This window comes from Equus przewalskii, chromosome 3, assembly GCF_037783145.1.
Source record: "Equus przewalskii isolate Varuska chromosome 3, EquPr2, whole genome shotgun sequence".
Lineage (NCBI taxonomy): Eukaryota > Metazoa > Chordata > Mammalia > Perissodactyla > Equidae > Equus > Equus przewalskii.
The window spans coordinates 89,410,455-89,426,006 of record NC_091833.1 but is presented as its reverse complement, the minus strand read 5'-3'; the positions used below and the strand labels follow the sequence as shown (position 1 = coordinate 89,426,006).

The following is a 15,552-nucleotide window of genomic DNA, read 5'->3' as shown; positions in this document are numbered from 1 at the left end:
GGCTAAATGGTCACAGACTGTTTGCTGAATATTTAATAATTAGGCAAGCATCTATCTCCCAGGTCGATTTCTTGGGTCTCCTTGACCTTGGCAGTCCTGGTGAGGTGAGATTTTCACAAAGCAGCACTGAAGAATTTTTCCAGTGATATAAGACAGAAATCATTGTGTTTTTTCTTTTCCTCCAGCGCTGTAATGAACCTTAAAAACAAAACAAAAACTCCCTTTAGTAACTTAGTACATTTTATTTTCCATTGCGGTATAGATGTTTGCCCACTAAATTTACAGGAAGTCAAGTGTTCCATGAGGTGGTTCAAATCTTTAAAGAATGGGTGTTTGTTTTCTTCCTGTCACTATGAGGGAATTACTGATGGCACTTTTCACCGTGGATTTTGAATGTCCTGGGTGATTGTAACTAAGCTATGGTGAGGAGTAACAGTTGGAGAAAAAATGAGAAGCGTGAGAGTTGAAAGAAATGGAAAGTGGTCGCTGCTTTTAAAGACAATAGCTTCTGTATTTGCCACTTATTCCCACGTTTATTCCTCCAGTTAATCTATTTTAAGAAGGAGGAGACAGATGTTAAAACCTTTTAAGGATAAACACCAGTGGCTTTAGACCACCTTAGCAGTCATGAGGCAGATCACTGAAACAATAATCTCAAGCTCTAAGTAGAGTTCTGGAGTTATCTGTATTTTTCTAAAGTGTGAAGAGTCAGTTATAGGAAGCCCTGAGCACAAAGGAGGAATGGAGCAGACGCTGATAAAGGAAGACATGGTTCGTCTTATTTCTCTTTGCTCACTTTGTGTCCATTCTGATCTTGTTCTTTGATTCAGCAAGTATGTGGTAAGTGCCTATCTCATGGCACCTGGCCCCAGGGCCTGATTGTCTGTGGTTCTAAAGTTTTAGATATCTAATGGCATCTAAAGATAAGTGTGGCCAATTTAGCTATGTTCTAAGAGCTTTTGCATATCTGGAATTTAAAACAAAACAAAAACTTGTGTATCAACTAAATATGTTCGTTAGCTTAAAAATGGAATGATTCTCCTGGCTTCCCACCCAGTGCCTTTCTGAGCCTGGAAACACAATCTTGCTGAGCTCTGGCTAGAATCCATTCCCAGCCCAGGGGCAGAGCAGGTATGACCCTCGCTGCTCCTGGAAGTGCCCAGCCCTTGGTACCCCAAGAGCCCAATGACTGTGCCTTTTGGAATGATCTCCAGTTTCCAAATAACTGAATACCAACCTCCCAGTAGCTGAGTTTCCTCCACCTGGACTGTTTCAGATTCCCCTAGTTCAACAATTTTTCCAGTAACCCTGAATCTTGGACTCTTTTTTGGGTCTTGGTTGAATATTACCTAGCTCCTGCCTATTTTTTTCTCCTCCTCCCTTGTTTGGTCATTAGATTGATTATCTGTTTGCAGATAGACTTTTTAGAGATCTGGAAAAAAGCAGTTGATAGACTCATCCTAGAGGAGGGCCAGCCTCAAACCTTCGCCTGTCTACAGGTTGGACAGGTCACCCGATAGTAGCCTTGCTTAGTCTGTTTACCACCTGAATGCTATTTAAGGGAATAAAGTGAGAGTGAAATATTTTATCTGCTCACACCCTTTTCACCTGAGAATATCATGGTCCCACAGAGATTAGAATCTTCAGAAGGACTGTATATCATCGGAATGACTCTGTCTGAAAGCATATTTCACACACCCATCAGGTGAGTATGTGTCCTGAAGCAGATACTTGTAAGAACTCAAAAGACTGACTCAGTGTCGTCAAGCATCTTAGAAAAGATGCTGCTGAGCTGTAGTGAATATTATTAGCATGAGACAAAAGGAATATCGTGTCTCAAATTTTACCCCACGCAGTGAACTCTGTTCTATTCAGTGTACAAGTGGCTCTCCAAAATAAAACTAACCCCTGACCTGGCCTTGGAGACCATGTGAGTAGACCAGAGACACCAGACACTCGACGAAGTGCTGGGGACACAGTCTTTAGAAAAGCCACTGGAAGATTTTAAGTAGAGCAGATCTGTAGTTTAGAAAGTTCACGCTGACGGCAATGAGGAGAGTAGAATGGGGAAAATACAAGCACGGCAGCTGCTGTAAAAACCCATGTGAGAGGAGAGAGGGTGGTGAATTGACTCAAGATATTTAGAAAGGGAGCAGAAGTATTTAGGATATTAACTCAAGGAAAATGTTAGGCGGCTCAAGTCTCTGAACTTAATTTACATGTTTCAAAATACCATTGTTCCAAGGTAGATAACCACAAGCTGAGTTTCATTGCAATGCTTTCCATACCGGCCACAGTTACTCTAGGGCCCCACGTAGTTTGTTTCCGTCACAGAAAAAAGTTTTTGCTAAAGAATGAGCCAAATATATTTCGGATTTCCAACACCCTAGTGCTTCTTTACGTAGACTTAGATATGTACATCTGAAGGCCGAGTTAAGATAAACTGTTGCCCTCATAGTGTGTACACATTCTCTGACTTAGCTTACCTCCTTCTAGGAATAAAAATACCGAGTTTTGATTATGTAACAGTAGTGGAAGTGGGCAGAACAGCCTTTTTTTTTTTTTTTTTAAAGTTGGCCACAATGCTGCCTGCTGTATGTCACAAAAAAGGCTGTGTTATATTTGCAGGAGCGCAGCGTTAGAGTGTGTACTAGTGGTGAGAGGCACTGAACAAGTTACCTTAGTTACTGACTCACTGCCACGTGTATAGCTTTTAAATACAGCATGTATTTGCATATATTTGTAATTCACTTGTTTGCTAGTCCCAGAGTTGATCTCTACACACAAGAGTTTTGAAGTTTCTTTTAATTTTGGTGTTAAATCCTTTTCCCCCATTTGATAATGGAGCACATATCTTGGGTCTTTTATGTGCAATAAATGCAGATTTGATTCGTACTTTATGGCTATAAATCAGTATCCCTCTTATCTGATGATCAGACAAAACAACCTCAGTCCTCCAGAATATTGTATCGCAACCTAGAAATAAATCAGAGAAGCCCACCTGCACCTGCGAATAGTTGAGAGTCACCTACTTAGATTCTAGAACTTATATGGCATAATTTATCTTTTGATTCCTAAGGAGCTTGGCCATCTTGGTTCCTGATCCACAGTAAGGAGGCCCACATTATAGGTTTGGTGTTGGGCTCTTATGATAAGTGTGAAATGTGGTCACAACCAGCTGCTAAACAATGAAGGCAATATAATGAAGGTTATCTGTGATTAAATCCTAAATCTATAACCAAAGGAAAATTGGGTTCAGAACTATCTGTTGGCAAGGAAATAAGTATCACACTTTGGAAAAATGCACTCTCAGTCCTTTTTTGAGCTAGAAAAGACCTTAAAAGTCATTTGGTTTAACCTCCTTAAATTACAGATGAGGAAACTGAGGCTTGAAGAGGTTAAATGATGTGTCCAAGGTCATATGGCTGCCCATTGGAAAAGCTACTGGGACTAGAATCTGAGCATCCCAGTTCCCAGTTCAGTCATCTTCCTACTACTGACCACAAAGTGCAAATTTTAATATTATAGAAAATTCGTTTTCTGTTAAGTACCTTTTTCCAAAAATATTATTTATGGAGAAATTACTTATATGTACAGTGTCTGTTATCTATTGCTGTGTAACAAACCACCCCAAAACATAATCACTTAAAACATCGGCTGTTTGTTTAGTTTATGGCTCTGTGGATGAGCATTTTGGGCTGGGCGAATCTGTTGGTGTTTTCCAGGCTTCCGTATGCATCTGTGGTCACCAAGCTGGCTCTGCCTCTGAGTATTGGCTGACCATCGGCTGAGTCAGCCCGGGAGCAGCTGGGCCTCATGCCACCCACCATTGGGCAGGCTCACCTGGGCTCATTCACATGTTGGCTCAGCATGGTTTTAAGAGGGAGCATGGAAGCAAGGTTCCTCGAAACCTAAGCTGAAATGGACACAAGTTGCTTCTCCTCTAGTCTATTTTAAAAGCAAGTCATGAGGTCAGCCCAGGTTCAAGAGGAGAGACATAGTCTTTACCTTTTGATGGGAGGAGCTGCAGAGCCACATCAGAGAATGGAATGGATTCAGAGAGGAGTGGAGAATTGTGGCCATTTTTGCCACCTGCCATGTTGGCAGAGCACTTTATATAACTTACCTAACTTAATTCTCACAACAACACTAGAGCTTAAGGCAGAATTCCTGTTTACAAGAAACTGAACCCCAGACATGTTAGTCTGAGTTAGGCAGGGGTGGCAGCTGGTGAGTGATGGAACCAGCACTGGAACTCAGATCTGACCCGAAAGCCGTGTGTGTAACCACACCACAGCTTTGCTTCTCTGCGTGATGCTGCAGAGAGATGGTATTGTTAACTATCATACAGCTCAGAGTTTTGTATGAGCAAAATTTTACTTTGAGAATCATTTTTCTTGATTTGCGTGCTAAAAGGAAGTCAAAAATAATTGTGCCTATGAAGAACGTATGGTCTAATTTATATGTGTGTGTGCACACAAGCTATTTAAATAATAAGATTTAGAGTAAAAATAAATTAGATTATCAGAGAAGCATAAGAGGGGACAAGAGGATGAGCTTAGGGGAGCCAAGAGAAAGACAGATTTGAAAAGAACAGTATCTATTTATTACTATCTCGAAAGACCTTCTTATCATTTATATAAAAATAGGTAATATTCCCACTATACAGATGAAGTTATTTACCCAAGATCACACAGCTAAAACATGAAAAAGATGGCATTTAAACCCATGTCTTCATGTCTCCAAAAACCACCCCCTCTCCATTTGTTTTCCACTAAGCCAGTAGGCTTTGCTCCTCAAAGTGGGGTCCGTGGACCAGCAGCTGGATGGTCACCTGGGAGCTAGTTAGAAATGCGAGTCCTGACTCTATCTCAGATCTATTGAATCAAAATCTGCATTTTAACAAGGTCCCCAGATGATTCCAAAGCACAGTAATGTCTGAGAAGTACAGCACTAGAGGGAGTGTGGGAAATACAACTTGGAATAACACGGGTGGTGGAAGAGCCTTCTAGGCAGGGAGCTCAGCAAGAGCATTGGCCCTGAGGCTGGAGTCTGCAGGAAGTGGAAGAATTCTTGGACTGGAGATGGGGCCTCTTTTTGGAGGAGAGGGGAATAGTGTGAGACCTGTAGGTAGAATCACCATGGATCCTGAAGAAGTCTGCTTTTCAGGAAGGTCGATCAGGCAGCCCCGAGGGTGGCCTGGACAGGAGAAGACAACCCAGCTGTGCGGTTTTGTTGTCGTCTAGGTCTAGGCATGCTGTGAGAAAAGCTCAGACTACGGTATGGATAGTGGAAATAGAGAAGAAGTCCCCTCTGGGAGGCATCTCAAAGCACATCCCGCAGGACTTGCTGCCAAATTGGATTCTAAGGAAAGAGGACGTGAAGATGGTTCTGGACTGCCAAGTCCTGAATTGCGTTTCCCAACCTTCAGGTTGAGATATTATCTTTGCTTTTTTTTTCTTTACTCCTGAGAAAGAAGATGCTTTTTGGTGGTAATGGTGGTTTTGATTTTTTTGGTTGTTTTAAGGCAGCTTCCCTCATTCCTTCAAGTTGTAGTAATTTTTCAACTTTTGCTAAGAGGCAGTTCAAACGTTAAAGTCCCAAATCTGTGTGCCCATGTTAACCTCCTATAGAGAGTGAGAGAATGTTTTTTGGCAGGCAATTAATTATAATGAGACCGTTCTTCATGTAGTTCTTCAGTTTACTAGAATTTCTCAGCTGCCCTGTGACATCTGTATAGGTAGGATTATTGTACCCCTTTCACAGTTAAAGACACTGAGACATAGTGGCGTCACTCAGCCAAGATCTGAACCCAGGTGTACTGACTCAGAGCCCAGTCTTGTACCTGTCCACTGATACTCTGCAGGTTATTTATTTGGTCTTTGGAGGAAATTATCAGTCTGATCTGTTTTTAGTTTGGGGTTTGTTTGGGTTTTTTTCCATATACGCTGTGCCAAACTCAGAAAGGTACTTGAAAGTTTATATTGGTGATTTTGAAGCCACTATTTCATGGAAACTCGAAAATGCCTCATAAAGCTGGTTTCCTCCCTGGCCTAATTTCTTATTTCATTGATTCCATATGTTGATCCCAATGGCAACAAACCACACTTTATATTCCAAATGATATGAGTTATTTTGCAGCCTTTTCCGTTGATTCTTTGAAGGATAAAAGGATTTTGATTTTTTTCCAAGTAAATTTTTAAGCCTGTTTCTTACACAGCTAAGCTGAGGCTTTAAAAATGTCCTTAGATTACAGAATCATGACCTGGAAAGGGGCTTCACTGTTTGAAACACCTCATTTTATGAAAACCGAGGCCTGGAGAGAGGAAGGGGCTTGTTCAAGGAAACCCCACAGTCAGAGGCAAAAGTGTGGCTTGCAAACCTCACTTCCAACCCCGGTTTCTGCACTCTTTGACTAAGGACTTCAAAGCAATTCCTTTCCCTATTGTCCTGTTTCCCAGCCTCTGGTGGGCAATGTGGCGAAGTTGGGAGAGCTCACACTTTAAAGTCAAGATGACCTGGATTTAAATCCTGGTTTGCTAGCTATCTAGCGTGTAACCCAATGCATTTACTGCTATAGTCATTTCTAAAGAGAATCATAAAACAGTTAATTGGCTAGACAGTCAAGATTTAGTTCACAAAGTACAGATTATATGCATTCTCTTTTTAACCTGACAGGACAGGTTTTTATGATTCTCACTGGGATTTGGTTTTGCTGGAGGAACCCAAGTACTCTAGGAGTGGATGTAATAAAAGCTTCAGAGATACACTGCAACCCAGGCAAAGCCTAGCCTCCCAGGGCCACTGATGGAGGCCTGATCCGCCTGTAGTAAAGCAAGTTCAGACAGTTTTTGATGCTTCGCCCCTTTTCTCTTTTCAATGCTAAACAGCAAGTGTTTCCTGGTGCTGAAGCAGAGGCTTAGTTGTGGCTGTGGGGAAGTGAGCCTGGAAACAAAGGAAGGTAGAGAAGTCACAGCCCACTGGTATGGAGACAGTGAGAGGGTTTTTTTTTTTTTTTTAAATGCCCTGCTAGACTCAAAGATTTAATGGGGCAAAAAGATTATGACTTTTATACAATCAAAAAAAAAGCTAAAATAGCTTTAAAGAAAGTAAAATTACTGAAATTGCAGCCCTTGACAAGCTGTTGTCCTATAAAAGTTAATTAGACAAACACAAAGCAAAACAACCAAACAAAAACTCAAGAATTCGCCACCCTCACACCTTCCAGGGCCGCGATGGCAGGTGTGACTGGGTGAGGCACACGTACATGCACACACGCGCCCATAAGTCAGGAATCATCAGGATCATCCTCTCAAACAGACGACAGCATCATACACACATTTGGTCCCATTAAATCTCTTTACACACCTCTGTTAGTAGGTGTTTGCCATCGATTTAGTTTATGTGAGCCCTTTGTAAAGAAACTTGGGCGGGGGTTGCATTGTCTTCCATCCCTAAGCTGTTTGGTCCACTGCATTTCTTGAGTGAGTCTCGGGAAGAGCAAAAGATGTGACCTGCTCTCCCAGAAGAGACCAGGATGAGGGCTGAACTCTCCTCAAGTTTGAATCCTGACTCTGCCTTTTGTTGTGAGACCCCAGGAATTCCCCTTAATCTCCCTGGGTTTCAGTTTCCTTATCTATAAAACTGAGAGGCTAACTAATTGCTCCCCGCTGTGTGTCTGCACTTAGGAAATGTTGAATAAATCTGATTCCCAGCCTCTGTGGCCTTCAGTTTTCTCAAATGTCAAATGAAGGGTTTGGACCACAGGGGCGCCGTGGGGTACAGGATAGAAGGAAGGGACAGCGTGGAGGGAGGTGTTCAAGTGACACATTTCTCATCTCAGCCAACCTCACATTTACCTTAGATAAAAGCCACATGAAATAACAAGGAACTTCAAACTTAAACACATGGGATTTCCCCTGAATTTCTAACTACATATGTAACTTTCCTTGTTACACAATTGTCTACTTAAATATCTGTCCAGGGGTAGTTTTAAATGCTTCCTATACCTCAAGCGTGTAAAGAACTTTGGGGAGAAGTGTAGTAACAATTCTCTGTTGGTATCAGTGGGAAGTGGGGAGGGTGCCAACAACTTAGTTTTGAGGAAACAAAGTAAAAGTGGGGTTCTTTGAGAAAGCAGAACTTATTACATGCTGAAATGGTCATTGTGTAAGTATTGAGACTCAAGGAAACTAAAATACAGAGAAATGAGAGACGAGGAAGGTGGCTTTTCCTGGCTCTCCTTTCCATGAAGGATTTTCACAGTTGGCGTTTGTAGTATTTAAAAGAGAAGGCCATTGCCTTGCCTTTGGTATTTTATATATTCTCCATCCTTCACTTTCTGAGTTTAGTTGGATTTTTAAAAAAATATTATAAAGTGTTCACTGTGGAGAACCCATTCCTAGAACCTAGTGACATAAAAAGATGTTTTTTTCTATTAATGCTGTGTGGACTAAAATCTAAACAGTCTCATGGGTATCAGTGCGTTAACCATACAGATGTATCACTCTCCAGTCCTGTAGGACTGCAGGGAGGAAAGTACTGGGCGCTCTGAGGGCTGGAAGGGAGGTGTGACCTGGTCTGAGAGGCAGGAATGGCTTCCCTGAGCAAGGGATGTCCAGCTGGGATCTGAAGGATGAGAGGGGTCCTACCAGGCAAAGGGAGTCACAGGAGTGGGAATGTGTACATCATGCTCACACATCCCCAGGTGGCTGTCTTCCGGGAGATGTCTGAGTACCCGGAGAGGCAGGCGGAAGCTAGACCACACAGGGCTTGGTAGGCCACAGACTATAATCTGACCTCAACCAGTCTGGTCCTTCTTATTTAATTAGGGTTTTTTTAGTAGATGTTGGAACCTCTCAGTATGTTGGTGGGTAAAGGTCTCCCTCACAGCCTCACTCTTGGTCCAAAAGCAAACCTCAGGCTTCCTTCAGCCCCACATTCCAACATCGATTAGTAAGCAGGAATCAAAACAATCGTGCAGCCTGTTTGGTAAACTTGGTGAAGTCCCTCCTTCTGTTCCGTTGGTTTCTCTATCTTTCATGGAAAGTTCATTAGAGGTGAATGTGACACTTCCAGAGGCAAGAGCTGAGCTAACCTAAGAGTTTAATTACAACAGCAGGAATCCTTTGAGCAAGCCACTGGACAAGGTGTTTTTCAGAAACAAGCACTGGGAACCGTTGGGAAGGGCACGAGTTACTGGATCGCTACCATCTACCATGTTGATGCAAGGGTGAGAGTGCCTCTGTGCTAGTTCTAGCCAGTCCACACATCTTATACAAGACTGATTTCACCAAGGAAAGAGAATTTCTAACATTCGTTTGCTAATTCAGAAAGTCTCTGTGTTGACTGGAGGTAAAGAAGCTAACCTACCTGTAGAAACCACCGCTGGACTGTAGCCTTCTGATAACATTCTTACTAACCATCTCTGTGGTGTGTATCCCTGATTGGGGCAGGTAATTAATCTACATCTACATCCTAGGGTGCAGATTAAAAACAGTTATAAATCCTAGGCTGTCTATCCTGACGTATGTCAAAGTGGATTATAGACAATACAACCATTATCAGGCAATGGTCTTTATCTTAAGAATACTGAATGGCTACTGACGGTTTTAAACTGGGAAGTAATAAGCTTTGCATCTCTAGCTGCAGTTTGGGAAACTGGAAGGCAAGACTTGGGGAGAGAGGAGACCAACAAAGGGGCTGTTGCACAAGATATTGTTGAATCTCCACTTGAATACAGTGGAGCTAGTTAGATGGAGAGAAGTGGGTGGCTTCCAGAGATAGGTGAAATCACCAGGACCTGGGGATGGATTGGAAATGGGAAGTGAGGAAGTGTCAAGACTGAATTTTAGTACAGGATGTACAAGGAACTTTGTTGCAGTGTTGTTTGTGATTGAAAAGAAAAAAGAAACAATTCATATGTTGTCAATATACTCTGGTTAAATGAAGTATAATTTATAGACACAAAGCAATACTCTGCGCTGATGAAAAAAGTGAGATGTATATTTGATGACATGGTGGAACCATATCCAGGATATAATCGTAAATTTTTAAAAATTTGTTGAAGAAACATGCACTTAGTGCTCTATTTTAATACAAATAGTAATGATTATAATTAGCACTTAACTTAGCAATAATAATGATTATAATTAAAATAGCTGGAAGAAAAGATTCCTAACTGATTATCTGTGAGGCGGAGATATCCAGGGATATTTGTAATCTACAATTGACATTTCTGTTCTGTGGGTTTTTTGCAACTGAGAAATCCAATTTTACAGAAAATGACCAAATACCCTACTTGTGTCTTAGAAACTCCTGATCATTCTATCTCAAGTGATTACTCCCTCTTCTGAACACACAGACCACATTCATTCCAAAATGTTAGATGCAAAACGGGCCTTAGAGGTCATTTAGTTTGATATCTCCATTTCACAGATGGGGAAACTGAGACCCAGAGAGGTTAATGGCATGGCCAGAGTCACAAAACCCTAAATAAATAGCGGGGCCAAGAGTAGGACCTTAGGAATATGCTACAACAAGCTAAGCCTCCTCTAGCACTCACTGTATCTGTGAATAAATTTTGGCTTTTATTGGACTGTCAAGTGAATAAATTTGTCTTTCTCCTCTAGTGAATTGTATGCTCAGACTCAGAGTCAGTGTCCAGCCTCATGCTCAACATACTGTAAAACACTCATTAAAGCGATGGGCAGACTTTAGTTACACTTTAGATCCGAGAGGCAGGACTACAATTCTGGGAGGAGAAAGACTCCCACGCTTGGCTTACACTCAACACAGCTCAACTCTCTCTCTTCTGCTCTCTCCCACTCACACACGCAGTAGGAATAAGTGAGGGGCACTTGGCTACGTTGCCTAATTGGTTATGCTGGGGAGATGTACTTTGGGTTTGCAGTGCAGGGAGTACCCTTTGCGCTGCAACAATACACCAATATCCTGAACTTCCTAAAGGAAATGGCATCGCTATCGATGATATTTCTCATTTGTTGATAATGTCAGTGATTTCCCACAGCTGTCTTCAGGACTCTCACTTCCTATGACTCCCATAGGCTCTTTGCACAGAGTGTGTTTCAAGGACTGTTTCTTATCTTATAGAAACACAGCCAACCCTGGCCTGATGGTGGGCCCAGAGCAGCGTTTCAGATTGTCCACTCTCACTTGGTAGACCCAGCAAACTGGATGCTTCTGGATCACCATTCACTCACAGAAACGAAGATAGAGAACTACCTTGTCCTTAGACCAGAAGTTACCCCCAGGGCCAGTAGGGAACCGCGTGCACCAGTCTGTTATGGGCTGTGTTTGGCTTTCCCACCTTTGGTGGCTGATTCTTTCCTCCTCCTCCCTGAAGCTAATCAGAATACCTTTGTCTATGCGGAGCTACATTTGGCATCTGGTGTTCCTCACCTAAATGGGCCACTGTCTTTCGGAAACTATTCTCCCATTTTGTAAATTTGGTGAGCTTGTTTCCAGTATTTTATTAATTTATTTCAACCCAGCATTTCCCATATCCTAAACATTTCCATTTTTCACATGACTATCTGTTTTATTTTTAGATTGTATACATGCATGTTTACATAAAGTTTGGTTTTAAACTCTTTTAAACTGTTTTTCTTTCTCCTATTGCTAATCTCGTGTGGGTTCACAATGCTTTAAGTATTTAAGGTATCCATATGTAATGCATTTATACATTTTATCTTAAAATTTGGGAAAAACAAAAATAAGTATCACAACTGTGATATACCTTTAAATTGTATTAAGCCTTTACAATTGTATTAATTGTATTTCATGTGGTGAAAATAAGGATAAATTTAGAGTACTAATAATTACTTTTCCCTCGGTCAGCTATATGTCTGCCTTTCAGTAAGCTCACATTGTGCTTTTCATGAATGCAGAAATTTAGCTTCTTGAATACTAGCCTCTCGTAGAGGCTGAGAATATAGAAAAAGGGGAGAACGTGTGCCCTTCCGTAGGGGAATAGCCAGTAGGTCTTCACTGCAAATGGGACAGGAAGGAATGTGAGTGGACCACAACTCAGCAGATTTTAGAGTCAGAAAATTCCAAGATGACAGGACTGTTGAGCCCTTGTAGGATTTCTAGAGAGTTGGTGTGATCTCTTTATAACCAGCCCTGGACTGTGTGTGTGCCGTGTGTGTACCTAGAAAAGGTTATGTTTCTCGTTGTTTTCAGCTATGGCCAAGCAATAATCTTTCTGACTGATAGTCATCTTAGATGAGATATAGTTACCAAATTTTCTAGTAAAATGCAAAACACGTTGGGAGGACAACAGGATAGACTATTTGAAATCAGTCTGCCCTGGAAACTCAAGGATTCATGTTCCCCTTAACTTGCCCAAATGAATATGACAAAGCATTTTGATGCTGACACTGTGACACTGGGAAATATAGTTTGTATGCCTAAACATTGGGACATTTTGATTGTTAACGGGGATAATGGCTTCGATTGGAAATTAAAATTTCCATGAAAGAATTAGAATGTAAGGGTCCGTAGGTATAATTAAGGACTAGACCAGATAGACTCACTGATGTTTCCTTATGTCCATAATCAACAAACATTTTAGTGCCTTCTATCTATTTTGGGTTTTGCTTCATGAAGTTTTGAAAATAAATATAAGAAAAAAATTACTTCACCATCAAAAAAGCAGAAATGTTTTCCTGCAAGAACTTCTCAGGTGGGACTGATTAAGGAATATTTATTTCTGATGAGAGTATAAGGGGAAGCCAAAGGCAAAAGGGATGCTGTGCCTTTAAATTTGGACATATTTTATAATTGTCCTTGAAGTTTCTGTTTTCATTGTTTGCTTTGGGTGGGACGTGGAAAAATATTTGCGTACTGTATGGCACTAATCTTCATGCGTGTGTTCACGAATTTCCTTTCCTGAGAAAGGTGGTAGGCAATTCATTTGGTGATGGCTTTTCTTTTTAAATGCTTGCAAATGCATGAATTTCTGTACTAAAAATTGATTAAGTTCATTTAGTATCCGAGGGTCAGATCTAAGAGATGTCTCTGAGACACTTCAAAAGTGTGAAGCTTCAGGAATTAAACGTTGAGTTTTCTAGTTGTATATTATCCCAGAAGCTCCCTTAGTTCTGTGATGTGTTTTCATTATAAATTGGTTATGAGCAAAGTACTAATGAACTCATATTTATTCTAAAGAACGTTATTTGGAAAATCTTAATTTACATGTTCAACTAGATTTTTTTGAATGTTTAGATAATATCTTTAAATTATTTTGAGTGGCTTGGAGGTAAGGTATGTTTGTTTTCTTAAGGGCATTAAAATATCAATAGTAGAGAAATCCTTACTCACTCAACAAATATGTCTTGAGCATTTCCCATATGCCCAGCCTACAGAGAAAATATAAATCAGCCTTCCTGGAACCCCACAGTGGGTATTTCTCACAAATGCAAAGCAAAACTTTAATTTGCAAGTCAAATTCTTGAATACTTACCACACCATATACTTGGAATGTAAATTCTATCATAATATTTATTGAGCACTAAGTACATGCTAGGCATTGAGCTGTGTGCTTATCAGGGTACAGAAGTGAAGAGACACGCCCTCGTGTGGCTTATAATATCTGTTGAGAAAGAGGAACGTTAAATAATCACATAAATAAAACTGGAATTTCACCTTGTAGTGCAAGAAAGGAAAGATAAAAGGGATGTATAACAGCTTTTATGGGGTTTTTAGGTAAGGAGGGGAGAGAGAGGTTAGGGAAGGCTTTTCAGAGAAAGTGACATGCTAGAAGTGGCGGAGAAGAAAAGTTAACCAGGGAGAGAGGTGGAGAAAATTGGTTGTGTATTTTTTTTAAGGGGCGAGGGGCATGAGCCAAGAAACCCAGTTTCTAGTTTGAGACACTAGTAAATATTCTTGAGCATGTGTTAATCTTTGGTGTCATTTTCTTTAACCGAGAAATCAGAGTTGAATAGAAAGCTCTAGGATTTCTGCTCTCATCTTTGATTCATATGATCTGCTGCCTTACCAGGAAGCCCCCGATGGCTCTGTTTGGGCCATTTCTGGAGCTGTCAGCATCCAGCCCAGATTCGGTCTGTTCCCAGAAACTGTGCACTGCATCCCTCCCGGGCTGGCCCAGGGCGGGCCAGATTCAGGCAGTTCAGCTGAGCTGCCTCAGCTTCCTGCCCCGCCTGCATCCACACTGTTATCTCCCTCTGAATCAGTCCTTTCCTCATTCCCTCCATTCCTGGAGCAGAAGGTGCTCCTTTTCCTGTTCAAGGTCAAACTTCTCACCTGGACTCATTACTTTGAGCCCCATCGTCTGGCACATTCTTCACCAGCTAATCCCGTCTCTGCCCTGAATCTTCAGACTCTTAGCACTTCCTCCCTCCCCCAAAAGGAGTCAGCTCACTCCTCAGTAAACACGCTCAAATCTTTTTTTTAAATTAAAATAAAATACAGAATAAATATCTCTTCCTTTGAGCCTCATTCCTCCCCTTTATGGCTACCACCCCATCTCTCTCTCTTGCTCTCATTTTCTCACTTTCACTGTTTCACTTATTAAAATATTAAGTTCAATTAAAAAGGCTTAAAGAATTCTTGTCATTGCTGCCTTTAAACGCAATTCCTAATTTTTCAGTTCCCTCTCTTAATACATAGCTATTTGTTGTCTACCGGCATCATGACACGAAAATTTCACTGATGAAATCTAAATCTTAAATTTAAATGGATGGCCGTTCAGTCGAACGGTCCTATTTCATCCCCTTACTGTATGAACTTCCCTGCTGCATTTCAAACTTCCGGTATTGACGATGCCTGCCTTTTTGAAATTCTCTCTTTCCTTCTATTATTCTATTACGTTTCTCACACCTGGTGCTTCTTCCACTTCTGTGACCAGTCCTTCTTTGTCTGCCACCTCTCATCAAGTCTGACCCACGGGGTTTGGTGATGCAGAATCTGATCGCAGATCCTATACGTACCTGTGAGTTATGACTCTGTCATGAAGGAAGGGTGTGCAGAGAATGCAGAGTGGGATTAAACAGTGGCTGGGTTCGTTGATTCGGGTCACTTGGCGAGGCAGCCTATGTGGGAAGTGGAAGAATCAAAGAGGACTTAAGAATTAGGGAACTAGTAATTTGAATCTTGGAGACCAAGGTGAGAAGATGGAACCCTTTGTCGGATTTGGGTTCTACGTTAAAGCGAATTATTTCCTTACAAGATAGTGTTTTAACCCTGGGAAAGTGTAGAATTAACTGCAGATATGGTAGACTAAATAAAACCCAAAGTGTTCGTATTTTTAGATTAGCTTGTGGGAAAGTGTGTCTGTAATATTTTAAATATATACAGTATTTGTCGTGTTTAAGATAATTTGTTACTAACGTGAAGAGCCTTGTGATTCCAATTTAAAATATGTCATTGGGTGAGTGATTTAGACTTTAGATCTTTAAGTTGAAACTTTTAAGATAGTTTTGCTGTTTTATGCTGGATTGAAATGTCTAAGAGAACTGAAGATTTGCCTTTTTTGTGAATTTATTAGTTTTATTACATGACTTAAGTACT

General features: G+C 41.0%; 1 protein-coding gene across 7 annotated transcripts in view; it reads left to right on the top strand.

The window, feature by feature from the left end:
• The window catches only part of PGCKA1 (PDCD10 and GCKIII kinases associated 1), an 84,978-nt gene that overhangs the window by 1,230 nt on the left and 68,196 nt on the right, over positions 1–15,552 (top strand). For 2 of the 7 annotated variants that reach the window (XM_070612975.1, XM_070612976.1), the window contains exon 2: positions 1,632–1,705. The exons of the other annotated variants lie outside the window; for them this stretch is intronic. The gene's annotated coding sequence lies outside the window, so the exon portion shown is untranslated. The remainder of the gene's footprint in view (positions 1–1,631; positions 1,706–15,552) is intronic. 7 annotated transcript variants of the gene reach the window in all.